The sequence below is a fragment of the Bubalus kerabau genome, chromosome 10 (genome assembly GCF_029407905.1).
Source record: "Bubalus kerabau isolate K-KA32 ecotype Philippines breed swamp buffalo chromosome 10, PCC_UOA_SB_1v2, whole genome shotgun sequence".
Lineage (NCBI taxonomy): Eukaryota > Metazoa > Chordata > Mammalia > Artiodactyla > Bovidae > Bubalus > Bubalus kerabau.
This window is the reverse complement of record NC_073633.1, coordinates 8,770,233-8,782,792: the sequence shown is the minus strand read 5'-3', so window position 1 is coordinate 8,782,792 and position 12,560 is coordinate 8,770,233. Positions and strand designations below refer to the sequence as shown.

At 38.9% G+C, this 12,560-nt stretch overlaps 1 protein-coding gene across 3 annotated transcripts in view; it reads left to right on the top strand.

Moving 5' to 3' along the window:
- FEM1C (fem-1 homolog C) overlaps positions 1-12,560 on the top strand; it is a 47,615-nt gene that overhangs the window by 29,331 nt on the left and 5,724 nt on the right. The gene's annotated exons all lie outside the window — the stretch shown is intronic.

Below are 12,560 nucleotides of genomic sequence, written 5' to 3'. Positions count from 1 at the left end.
AGGAGTGTAGTCATCACTTGGGCCCATCTTGGCTCACCTGAATCAGAATCTGTATTTTGGTGTGATCTCTGGTGTTTTTTACTTTAAAGTTTGAGAAGCACAACATTATTTGACTTATACAAAAAACATACGCAAAGTTTGAACTCTGTGAAGACTTTTAAGAAAAGCAGAATCTGTTGAATGGATATTGTTAGAAAAAGCAGTTTAAATTATAGTGGACATTTTGCATTTGTTAAATATTTTACAGCTTTTATGAAGACTTTTCATTTCATTAAAAAGATAAATTCTGTTTGCTACTTGGGAGTACTTTGAAAACTGGCAGTTCTGATCCTAGTGAATCTTAAGTAGTTTTACCCAAATTGAGATATTTATAATGCTGTATTGAAGTTCTTGTATAATTTAATTATGGTTGGTGGTTGGTGACACCACTTATTTATTGTTTAGTCATTCCCTGAACATCTGGTTTGGATCAGGGGAACTCTTCAGGCTCAGACTAATCCTTACTCAGAATACTAATATGTTTTTGGATTATTAATTTTAGAAAAATCTTGATGCCACCGTTAGGTACCTTTCACAATTGAGCATAAATTCCTATCTCTTTTGAGCCTGCTATCAAAAATTTCTAAGTCTCTTTAAAGTTACCAGCGTTTAGGATTGGCACTTCACACGTCTTTTTGAGGAATACCATCATACTTTAATGTGTGAGCACTTCCCACAGTCTCTTTCCCATAGTAGCCATCTCCAAAATAGCCCAGTGAACATGGCTGTGTTTTCTTCCTTCATGGTTTTAAAGCACTGTCTCTGTGTTATTATATAGTTGAAAGCTAGTGTATTTGGATGGTTACTCTTTTAACTTTCTTTGGAAATAACTTTTAACACTTAATGTACCATCAGTTTGATTTTATAGAAATGTCCATATAATAGACACATCTTTTGAGAAATCATAAAAAATTTGCCATTATGAATTCAGTACCAGAAATTTTATTTTTTTCTCCAGAAATTTATTTTTTCTTAATCAGGCATTGAGAATTGTATAATAAGGTACTGGTGACCCTTGAACAACATGGGTTCGAGCTGCAGGGGCCCATCCATATATTAATTATTTTCAATAATAACTATAATACACATTGAGGATGAGGAACCATGGATACCAAGGGCTGACTGTAAGTTGTCTACACTTGAATTTTCCAGTGCATGGAGTGTCTGTGTCCCTAATCCCCGAGTTATTCAAGGGTCAGCTGCTCATAATCTTTTTTCTTTAGCTGAAGGTAAATTCATTAAATTTTAATGCTAAATACCCTTTATTTCACTTTTTAGAGAAGATAGGTATTTTTAACTAATTAACTTTCGGCTGTGCTGGGTCTCCTTGCTGCCCACGGACTTGCTCTGGCTGTGGCAGGTGGAGGCTCCTCCCAAGTCGTGGCGCACGGGCCCGGTAGTTGTGGCTCATGGGCTTGGTTACCCCGCAGCGTGTCATGAGGGATCTTAGTTTGCAGACCAGGGATCCAACCCATGTCCCCTTCATTGATAGGTGGATTCTAAGAGGCACGTAACCCACGGAAAATGCCTGAGTTGAATCTTCAGTAGTACCTGGCAAATAATATTATGCAACAAAAGTTTAAATCAGTGAAGTTACCTAGCAAGAGTTAGATGTGATCTTACTGATCTTTGACATATATAGTTTAGCACAAACTACTCACAAGGCCATGGTAACTTGATTTTTAAATCAGCTTGTTATATTTTTCCATGGGACCTTGCATTTATAGTGTTATCTAATTCTTGAATGAAAGAAAAAAGGAAAATATATGCAGTAAATATAATGGACTATTATATACATATATCATTTTATAAAGTACTTATATGTTGAAAATTAGACTTACCCCAGAAATGGGAACATAAATATACATGTCCTGAAAGAAAATAAAGTTTGTGAACAGACATGGGAAAATGTTCTGGATACCCAGGTATCAATTCAGTTCAATCACTCAGTGTCCAACTCTTTGCAACCCCATGAATCTCAGCATGCCAGGCCTCCCTGTCCATCACCAACTCCCGGACTTTACCCAGACTCATGTCCATCGAGTCAGTCATGCCATCCAGCCATCTCATCCTCTGTCATCCCCTTCTTCTCCTGCCCCAGCATCAGGGTCTTTTCCAATGAGTCAACTCTTTGCATGAGGTGGCCAAAGTATTGGAGTTTCAGCTTCAGCATCAGTCCTTCCAATGAACACCCAGGACTGATCTCCTTTAGGATGGACTGGTTGGATCTCCTTGCAGTCCAAGGGACTCTCAAGAGTCTTTTCCAACACTACAGTTCAAAAGCATCAATTCTTCTATGCTCAGCTTTCTTTATAGTCCAACTCTCACATCCATACGTGACCACTGGAAAAACCATAGCCTTGACTAGACAGACCTTTGTTGACAAAGTAATGTCTCTGCTTTTTAATATGCTGTCTAGGTTGGTCATAACTTTCCTTCCAAGGAGTAAGCGTCTTTTAATTTCATGGCTTCAGTCACCATCTGCAGTGATTTTGGAGCCCCCCAAAATAAAGTCTGACACTGTTTCCACTGTTTCCCCATATATTTCCCATGAAGTGATGAGACCAGATGCCATGATACCCAGGTTTAGAGGTAATATAATTACAGTTAATTCCAGTGCTAGAAGGAATACCATAGAAGCATTCTTTTAAAGGAATTTATAATTCTTTTGAATTATAAAGATTCAAAAGAATCTTTTGAAAGATTTTATGACGCCTTTGGAAGTGAATTAAAGATGTCTGTTAATCTGTCACATATTTCTGGTTCTAAGGTAGGGATTAATTTTTATGTCATTTGTTTATTGAAGTACACTTCATGTACAATAAAATCCATCCTTTTTAGTATATAGTTCTCTAAGTTTCGATGAACATAAGCAGTAATTTAACCACCACTGCAATATAGATGGAATGAAAAACTCCTGTATTGCCCCTTTGCATTCTCTCAGCGCCCACCCTCTGGCAATCACTGGTCCGTTATCTGTCGTTACATTTTTTTAGGCATTAGTCTTATAGTGAAAATTCTGAAGCAGTGCAAATGTCCATCAGCAAAGTGTTTATGTAAATTGATAGTATCTGTGTAGTTCATGTAGACCATGTACATGGAACATGACAGAATGACTCAGATGTAGGTGAAAAGCAGGAAACAGTTGTATATTTTCTGATTACAACTTTATAAAAATATACTATGTAAAAAGACTTGGAGACATGACATAGTTGCTTTAACATTATGCTTTTCGGACTTCACTGGTGGCACGTTGGATAAGAATCTGCCTGCCAGTGCAGGGGACATGGGTTCAGTCCCTGGTCCAGGAAGGTTTCACAGGCAGAGCAGTTAACCCTGTGGACCACAACTTCTGAATCTGCTCCAGAGCCCGCGCGCTGCAGCTGCCCCGCCTGCGTTCTGCAGCTCCCGAAGTCCACATAGCCAGAGCCGGTCCTCCGCAATGAGAAGCAGCGGCGGGGGGGAAGCCCGCACGCAGCAGCGAACAGCGGCCCCTGTTTGTGGCAACTAGCAAAAGCCCATGCAAAGCAACGAAGACCCAGTGAAGCCAGAAATGAATAAATAAAACTAGGCTTTTGTTTTGGATTTTGGTGGGATTTTTTTTTTTTACCTGTTGTCTAAACTTTTAAGTAATGAACTAGGCTATAATTTGAAGATTTTTTTAGGGCTCCTAGGGCAGGGGCATGAAAGTATGGTGGTTATATACTTGTTAGAATAAAGACTATATCCTTCTGCTAAGATTTTACTTTTTAAAGTTATTTTGTCCTTATTTGAAATAATGTTTTGTGATATCTAGTGTTAAAAATTTAAGAATCTACCTTAGCTTTGATACTGTGCTAACTGCTATCTGGGATGTAAAGGAAATATGGGCTCTGTGTATTTTAGGAATAGGCCATTTAGGTCAGAAAACCTGTCTGTGAGGCCAGAACATATTATGTTACTTCCCTTGTGGCCCAGAAAATAAACAATCTGCTTTCAATATGGGAGACTTGGGTTCCATCCCCGGGTCAGGAAGATCCCCTGGAGAAGGGAATGCCTACCCATTCCAATATTCTTGCCTGGAGAATTCAATGGACAGAGGAGCCTGGCAGGCTACAAACCTATATCGTTGCAAAGTCAAACGCAACTGAACAACTAATACAACAACAACATATTATACGGGCTTCTCCAGTGGCTCAGTGGTAAAGAATCTACCTGCCAACGCAGGAGATGTGGGTTTGATCCTTGGATTGGGAAGGTCCTCGGGAGAAGGAAATGTCAGCCCACACCAGTATTCTTGGCCTGGGAAATCCCATGGACAGAGGAGCCTGGGGGGCTACAGTCCATGGGGTCACAAAGAGTTGAACACAACTTAGCGCCTAAACAACAACAGCAGCATACTATGTAATGTATTACACAAGGTATTACATGAGTACTTATCAGGATGAGTGAAACCTTCATTCACCAGACATTCTCAAAATGATAAATTAGTATAACCAAGAAAACCTCTTTGAGCAGCTAAAATCTGTTGAAACATGGCAGGAAAGTTAAAAAAGTAAAGGAGGAGGAGTATATTACAGGAAAATTAAGAGGCATGGAGGTGGAAGTAAGCAGGGCTGTTTGTGGGGCTGGAAGAGGTAACATAGGATAGAGTGTGATAGGAAGGCTAAGCAGCTTCTCTGCCTTGGGTATAGCAGGTATTGATAATGTCTTTTGGGTCAGAGTGGGTGTTGGCAAACTGTGCCCCAGAGGTTAAATTCTGCCCACCCCCTGCTTTTGTATTGCCTGAAAGCTAAGATATGGTTTTTGTATTTTTTAGTGGTTGAAAAAAATGAATATTTCAGGACACAAAGCCGTATTTTACCGTCCATAAATAAAGTTTTGTTGGATAACAGCCATTCTGTTAATTTAACCAATTGCCTGTGGATACTTCTCGTTATTTGGTAGAGTGGAGTGATTACAACAAAGACCGTATGGCCTGCAAAACCTTGAATACTATCTAGGCCTTTACAGATCAAGTCTGTGGCTCCTGGGCTAGATACGCAGAGCAGCATTCATACTGGAGGTGACGAGAAGTGAAGCTGGAGAAGTAGGGTAGGGAAATATTTCTCTTTTCAAAAATCTGTTTCCTGTAGTGTTTCTTCTTATGTGTGTTTCGACTACCAAGATTAAACTTTACTTCACGTAACATGCCTTCTGAAACTGTAGATTTCTGCTTTAGTGCTTTCTCACCCTCTCACAGATAATGATTTGAGAATCAATGCTGTAGAATTTTGAAATCTTAAAGATTTTCAGCTGTTTCCTCAGAGGAAGCATAAAAGCTTTTGAGTTGGAAAGTAACGTGATTGGTAGAAGTTTTGTTATGAGGTTTGTTTTTATTAGAAATAACTTATTCACAGGAGTATAGTATGACTAGCATTTAAAATACCACCTTAGATATGTGCAGTACATTGAAATGGCAAATGGGAGGCATGGATTTTGATTTTCATACTAATTCCTCTGGTTTCTATTTGTAGAACAAGTTTATCTTCTCTACTTTGCATAGTTACTAATATAAGATTACAAGAGGGCTGCTGCTGCTGCTAAGTCACTTCATTCGTGTCCAACTCTGTGCGACCCCATAGATGGCAGCCCACCAGGCTCCCCTGTTCCTGAGATTCTCCAGGCAAGAACACTGGAGTGGGTTGCCATTTCCTTCTCCAATGCATGAAAGTGAAAAGTGAAAGTGAAGTCACTCGGTTGTGTCCAACTCTTCGCGACCCCATGGACTGCAGCCCACCAGGCTCCTCCGTCCATGGGATTTTCCAGGCAAGAGTACTGGAGTGGGGTGCCATCACCTTCTCTGTACAAGAGGGCAGTAGTTAATACAATTACTGGTACCTTTTTTCTTCATTTATATCTGCTTTCTATTATTCACTTCTAGTTTCTCTAGGCTTACTTTACTTTTTTCCATATAACTTCATGAGATGGAAACTTAGCTGTTTTTTCAAACAGCCTTTCTTTTCTAATGTACATTTAAGCATACTTTTAGACATATCCCATAAGATTTTTTATTTAATGTTTTTATATCATCCAGCTAAAAATATTTTCTGCTATCCTTTGGGATTCCTCCTTTGACCCATGTGCTATTTAGAAGTATATTTTTAAATTTCAAGTATGTGGAGATTTTTCTAGGGTGTTTTTTTTTTTTTCGGCTGTGCTGGGTCTTAGTTGCTGCATACAGGCTTTCTCTAGTTGAGGCAGTCTAGGGCAGGGGCTTCTCACTGCATCACTTTCTTCTGTTGCGGCTCCCAGGCTCTAAAGCGAAGGCTCAGTAGCTGCGGTGCACAGGCTTAGTTGCCTTGTGGCATGTGGGATCTGCCTGGACCAGGGGTTGAACCTGTGTCCCCCTGCATTCGGCAGGTGGATTCTTAACCACTGGACCACCAGGGAACTCCCGTTTGTTTTTAATCTAACTTGTATTGTGAACTTAGAACATGTTCAGTGGTTTCAGTCCCTGGACATTTATGTGAGTCTCATTTTAGGGCCTAGAATGCTGTCAGTATTTATATATGCTCCAAGCATCCTTTGCAAAAAAAATGAAACTCTATAGTGTTCATTATGCAAAGTCAAATGTGCCTTAGGAAGTATCACTACAAACAAAGCTAGTGGAGGTGATGGAATTCCAGTTGAGCTATTTCAAATCCTAAAAGATGATGCTGTGAAAGTGCTGCCCTCAATATGCCAGCAAATGTGGAAAACTCAGCAGTGGCCACAGGACTGGAAAAGGTCAGTTTTCGTTCCAGTCCCAAAGAAAGGCAATGCCAAAGAATGCTCAAACTACCGCACAATTGCACTCATCTCACACAGTAGCAAAGTAATGCTCAAAATTCTCCAAGCCAGGCTTCAACAGTATGTGAACTATGAACTTCCTGATGTTCAAGCTGGATTTAGAAAAGGCAGAGGAAGCAGAGATCAAATTGCCAACATCTGCTGAATCATCGAAAAAGCAAGAGAGTTCCAGAAAAACATGTACTTCTGCTTTATTGACTATGCCAAAGCCTTTGACTGTGTGGATCACAACAAATTGTGGAAAATTCTTAAAGAGATGGGAATACCTGTCTCCTGAGAAATCTGTATGCAGGTCAGGAAGCAACAGTTAGAATTGGAAATGGAACAACAGACTGGTTTCAAATCAGGAAAGGAGTACATAACAGCTGTATATTGTCACCCTGCTTATTTAACTTATATGAAGATACCTCATGAGAAGTGCTGGACTGGATGAAGCACAAGCTGGCACCAAGATTGCTGGGAGAAATATCAATAACCTCAGATATGCAGATGACACCACCCTTATGGCAGAAGGTGAAGAAGAACTAAAGAACCTCTTGATGAAAGTGAAAGTGGAGAGTGAAAAAGTTGGCTTAAAGCTCAACATTCAGAAAACTTAAGATCATGGCATCCAGCCCCATCATTTCATGGCAAATAGATGGAGAAACAATGGAAACAGTGTCAGACTTTATTTTTCTGGGCTCCGAAATCACTGCAGATGGTGACTGCAGCCATGAAATTCTGCAGATGGTGACTGCAGCCATGAAATTAAAAGATGCTTGCTCCTTGGAAGAAAAGTTATGACCAACCTAGACAGCATATTAAAAAGCAGAGACATTACTTGGCCAACAAAAGCCCACCTAGGCATAGCTATAGTTTTTCCAGTAGTCATGTATGGATGTGAGAGTTGGACTATATAAAGAAAGCTGAATGCCGAAGAATTGATGCTTTTGAACTGTGGTGTTGGAGAAGAGTCCTGAGAGTCCCTTGGACTGTAAGGAGATCCAACCAGTCCATCCTAAAGGAAATCGGTTCTGAATATTCATTGGAAGGACTGATGCTGAAGCTGAAACTCCAATACTTTGGCCACCTGATGCAAAGAACTGACTTATTTGAAAAGACCCTGATGCTCAGAAAGATTGAAGGCAGGAGGAGAAGGGGATGACAGATGGCATCACAATGGACACGAGCCTGAGTAAACTCCGGGAATTGGTGATGGACAAGGGAGGCCTGGCGTGCTGCAGTTCATGGGGTCTTAAAGAGTTGGACACGACTGAGTGACTGAACTGAACTGATTGTGTTCATTTAATTTTCTGTATTGTTACTGATTTTGGTCTTCTATATTGAGAAAGGTGTGTTGAAATGTATTATGAGTGGATTTATCTGATTTTCTTTGTAGTTCTGTTGATTTTTGCTTTATTTTGTTGTGTTTTTATTTGAAAACAAACTTAGAATTACATCTTTATGTTGTTTTGAATTTTATATTATTATAAAATGTTTCTTTATCTCTAAACATGCATTTTGTTTTAAAGTCTACTTAATCTGATATTTTACTATCAGATAGCTTTGTTATGGTTAGTTTTTGCATAAGATATATATATTTTTTCATCATTAAACTTAGAATTACATCTTTATGTTGTTTTGAATTTTATATTATTATAAAATGTTTCTTTATCTCTAAACATACATTTTGTTTTAAAGTCTACTTAATGTGATATTTTACTATCAGATAGCTTTGTTATGGTTAGTTTTTGCATAAGATATATTTTTTCATCATTTTACATCAGCCTTTTTCTGTTCTTACATTTAAGGTATTTCTCATGTAAGCAGCATGTAGTTGAGTTTTATATGTTTGTATTTTTAATCTGATAGTTTTTGTATTTTAATGGCACATTTAATTTGTTGTATTTACTATAACTACTTAATGTATTTGGGTTTTAATCTCCTAGCTACTTAATAATTTTTATTTTTCCAGCTATTTTGTAGTCTTTGTTTCTGTCATCATTTGGATTAGTTTTCATTTTTTCAATTTTTTTCTGTATTATAGGATATGTAGTAATTATCTGCATGTATACCCTCTATTATTTTAGTGGTTCTTCTAGATAGTACTACTTTGACTTATTAAAGGCTAACATAAATTACTAATTTTACCTTTTTTTTTTTTTTTAAGCAATGCAGAAATCTTAGAATACTTTAACTCATTACCATCATTCAGTTCAGTTCAGTTCAGTTGCTCAGTCGTGTCCGACTCTTTGCAACCCCATGAATCGCAGCACGCCAGGCCTCCCTGTCCATCACCAACTCCCAGAGTTCACTCAGACTCACATCCATGGAGTCAGTGATGCCATCCAGCCATCTCATCCTCTGTCGTCCCCTTCTCCTCCTGCCCCCAATCCCTCCCAGCATCAGAGTCTTTTCCGGTGAGTCAACTCTTCGCATGAGGTGGCCAAAGTACTGGAGTTTCAGCTTCAGCATCATTCCCTCCAAAGAAATCCCAGGGCTGATCTCCTTCAGAATGGACTGGTTGGATGTCCTCGTAGTCCAAGGGACTCTCAAGAGTCTTCTCCAACACCACAGTTCAAAAGCATCAATTCTTCGGCACTCAGCTTTTTTCACAGTCCAACTCTCACATCCATACGAGACCACAGGAAAAACCATAGCCTTGACTAGACGGACCTTTGTTGGCAAAGTAATGTCTCTGCTTTTGAATATGCTATCTAGGTTGGTCATAACTTTTCTGCCAAGGAATAAGCGTCTTTTAATTTCATGGCTGCAGTCACCATCTGCAGTGATTTTGGAGCCCAAAAAAATAAAGTCTGACACTGTTTCCACTGTCTCCCCATCTATTTCCCATGAAGTGATGGGACCGGATGCCATGATCTTTTCATTTTCTGAATGTTGAGCTTTAAGCCAACTTTTTCACTCTCCACTTTCACCTTCATCAAGAGGCTTTTTAGTTCCTCTTCACTTTCTGCCATAAGGGTGGTGTCATCTGCATATCTGAGGTTATTGATATTTCTCCTGGCAATCTTGATTCCAGCTTGTGTTTCTTCCAGTCCAGCATTTCTCATGATGTACTCTGCATATAAGTTAAATAAGCAGGGTGACAATATACAGCCTTGACGTACTCCTTTTCCTATTTGGAACCAGTCTGTTGTTCCATGTCCAGTTCTAACTCTTGCTTCCTGACCTGCATACAGATTTCTCAAGAGGCAGGTCAGGGAGTCTGGTATTCCCATCTCTTTCAGAATTTTCCACAGTTTATTGTGATCCACACAGTCAAAGGCTTTGGCATAGGCAATAAAGCAGAAATAGATGTTTTTCTGGAACTCTCTTGCTTTTTCCATGATCCAGCGGATGTTGGCAATTTGGTCTCTGGTTCCTCTGCCTTTTCTAAAAGCAGCTTGAACATCAGGAAGTTCACGGTTCACGTATTGCTGAAGCCTGGCTTGGAGAATTTTGAGCATTACTTTACTAGCGTGTGAGATGAGTGCAATTGTGCGGTAGTTTGAGCGTTCTTTGGCATTGCCTTTATTACTTGTATGCTATTACTATCAAGCATTTTTCTTGTATACACATCTCAAACCCTGCTATAATGTTTAAAGTCAATATTTATTTAGATATCTCACAAATAAGTTGGCATTTCTTTTCTTTACTGCTTTAAGGCTTTTGTTTCTGATGAGAACTTTGCTGGTCATTTCTACCTATTCTTTTAAGATTTTTCTCTTTGTCCTTAGTATTCAGCAGTTTTGCTGTAGTGTGCCTCGGTGTTAAGTTTGTTTTTTATCTAGCCTTCTTGTTTGTAAAACTTTTTAAATTTGTGGCTTAATTGTTAATCAGCTTCAGGAAATTCTCAAGACTTTATCTCTATAAATCTTGCCTTGCCTTGGGCCCATTTTCTTGCTCTGGAATTCTGGTTTTAAGTATACTAATCCTTCTGACATCCTTTCCTCTGTCTGCTGTAGTCTCCTGCTTTCTCATCCTTTTACATTCATGCATTTTTCTGTGGATTTTCATCTGACTTATTCTCTAGTTCACTGATTCTCTATTCAACTGTGTGTAGTCTGCTTTTAAAGCCACCCATTAAGTTTTTCAGTTCTAGAATGTTCATTTGGTTCTTTTTTTTTAGTTTCCAGTTTTCTAATTCTGAAAACTTTAAATCCTTCTGAATATTCTAAGCATAATTATTACATCAAAGTCTTGTGTTTGTATTATCTAGGTCCTCTGTTGGGCTTTTCTCTTAGCTCTTATTTCTCTTGGTTTTTGTGTTGTGGCTCCTGATTTTCTCTTCTGTTCATTATGTTTGATTAGATACCAGACATTATAGATGAAGAATATGTATATAAATAATTTGAACCTTAATGTGGTAATTGTTTCATCTAAATAGTATTTGTATTTGCTTCTGGCTTTTGATTACATATGCCAGCAGTCCTGGATTACTTTAATTCCATATCAAGATGATTTTAATTTCCATTTCCGTTCCTGTGATGACGGGTTTCTTTGTGCTTCATCTTAACTCCTAGAGAGCAGCCCCACAGAGCTGTACCCTGAAGTGTAGAGGGATTTCTTAATGGGCTCTGGACTTCAGCATTCTCCTCTAACCCTCCAAGATCAGAGGCTCTGCTCAGTTTTTCAGCTGCCTCTTCCACAATCAGTAGGTCATTGGGGGAAATTTCCCCAAATTCTGGACTTAACTATTTTTTTTATTCTCCTGGATGTTGTCTCCATGTGAGCTCTTACCTACTGTCATACTGTCATTTTTTTAAATGCACTTCTCAGCTTTTCTAGTTCTTAGCGGGAGGGGATCCTATTACTGCTGCCCTTACTAGATGTGAGTCTCTTAGTCCTTTAAAAAAATAAAACAAAAACCATTTTTTTCAGCATATGGTGTATTCAAAATATATGCATATTCTGCATTTTTCCAATACAGCAATTCAGTTAATTAAAAGACTGGCTTTTGCTGCATTTTTATTCTTGATTTTATTACTGTGAATGGAGAAGAATGCCATCTAAGCCTTCTCTTTATTACACTGTCTATTTCTTAGAGAAGAAGGAAGTATTGTGGATCCTTAATTCAAGAGCGTTTTAAAAATATACTTAGTAGTAGTCATGTTTAATTGAAACTATTTTGAGCAAATAAACAGGAGTAGTCAGAAGTTCTGGGCTCTTGAGTGCTTGGTTACTGTACACATTGCTGAAACCTTCTATCAGACGCTGTGAAATGCGGAGTCAGAATAAATATACAGATGTCAATGTAATCCCTGTAGATACAGAAGACAAATAAGCAGGATGCATTTGTGAAGAGATTAAAGTTCTATTATAACTTGTGCTTTTTTGAATTTTAGTTGTAGATTTGTAATGTGAAGGATTCAGATTTAAACCTCTTTCTAGAACACATCCTGCCCCTGGGGTTCCCATGGCCACCCCCACGTTTGGAGTTAACATACAGTCGTACTCATGGCTGAGATTTCTTCCAGTGATGTAGTAAGGACATAAATCTGGATCATGAGAGGAAGGGTACAGGTGGGTCCAGGGGACTCTTGGCAGGCTTGTTTATGCTCTGTCCTTCTTGTGAGAGGTCACTGAGAGCACAGTCTTCTCCTAGCAACGTAAATGTATGTGTGTGATGTTCCTGCCCAGGGAATCCCATTGGGTTGATTAGAGGCTCCATGCCTGAGTTTTGATTGGGTGCTGGTTACGTAGGCATCCTCTGCTGAGCACATATTCAGAAT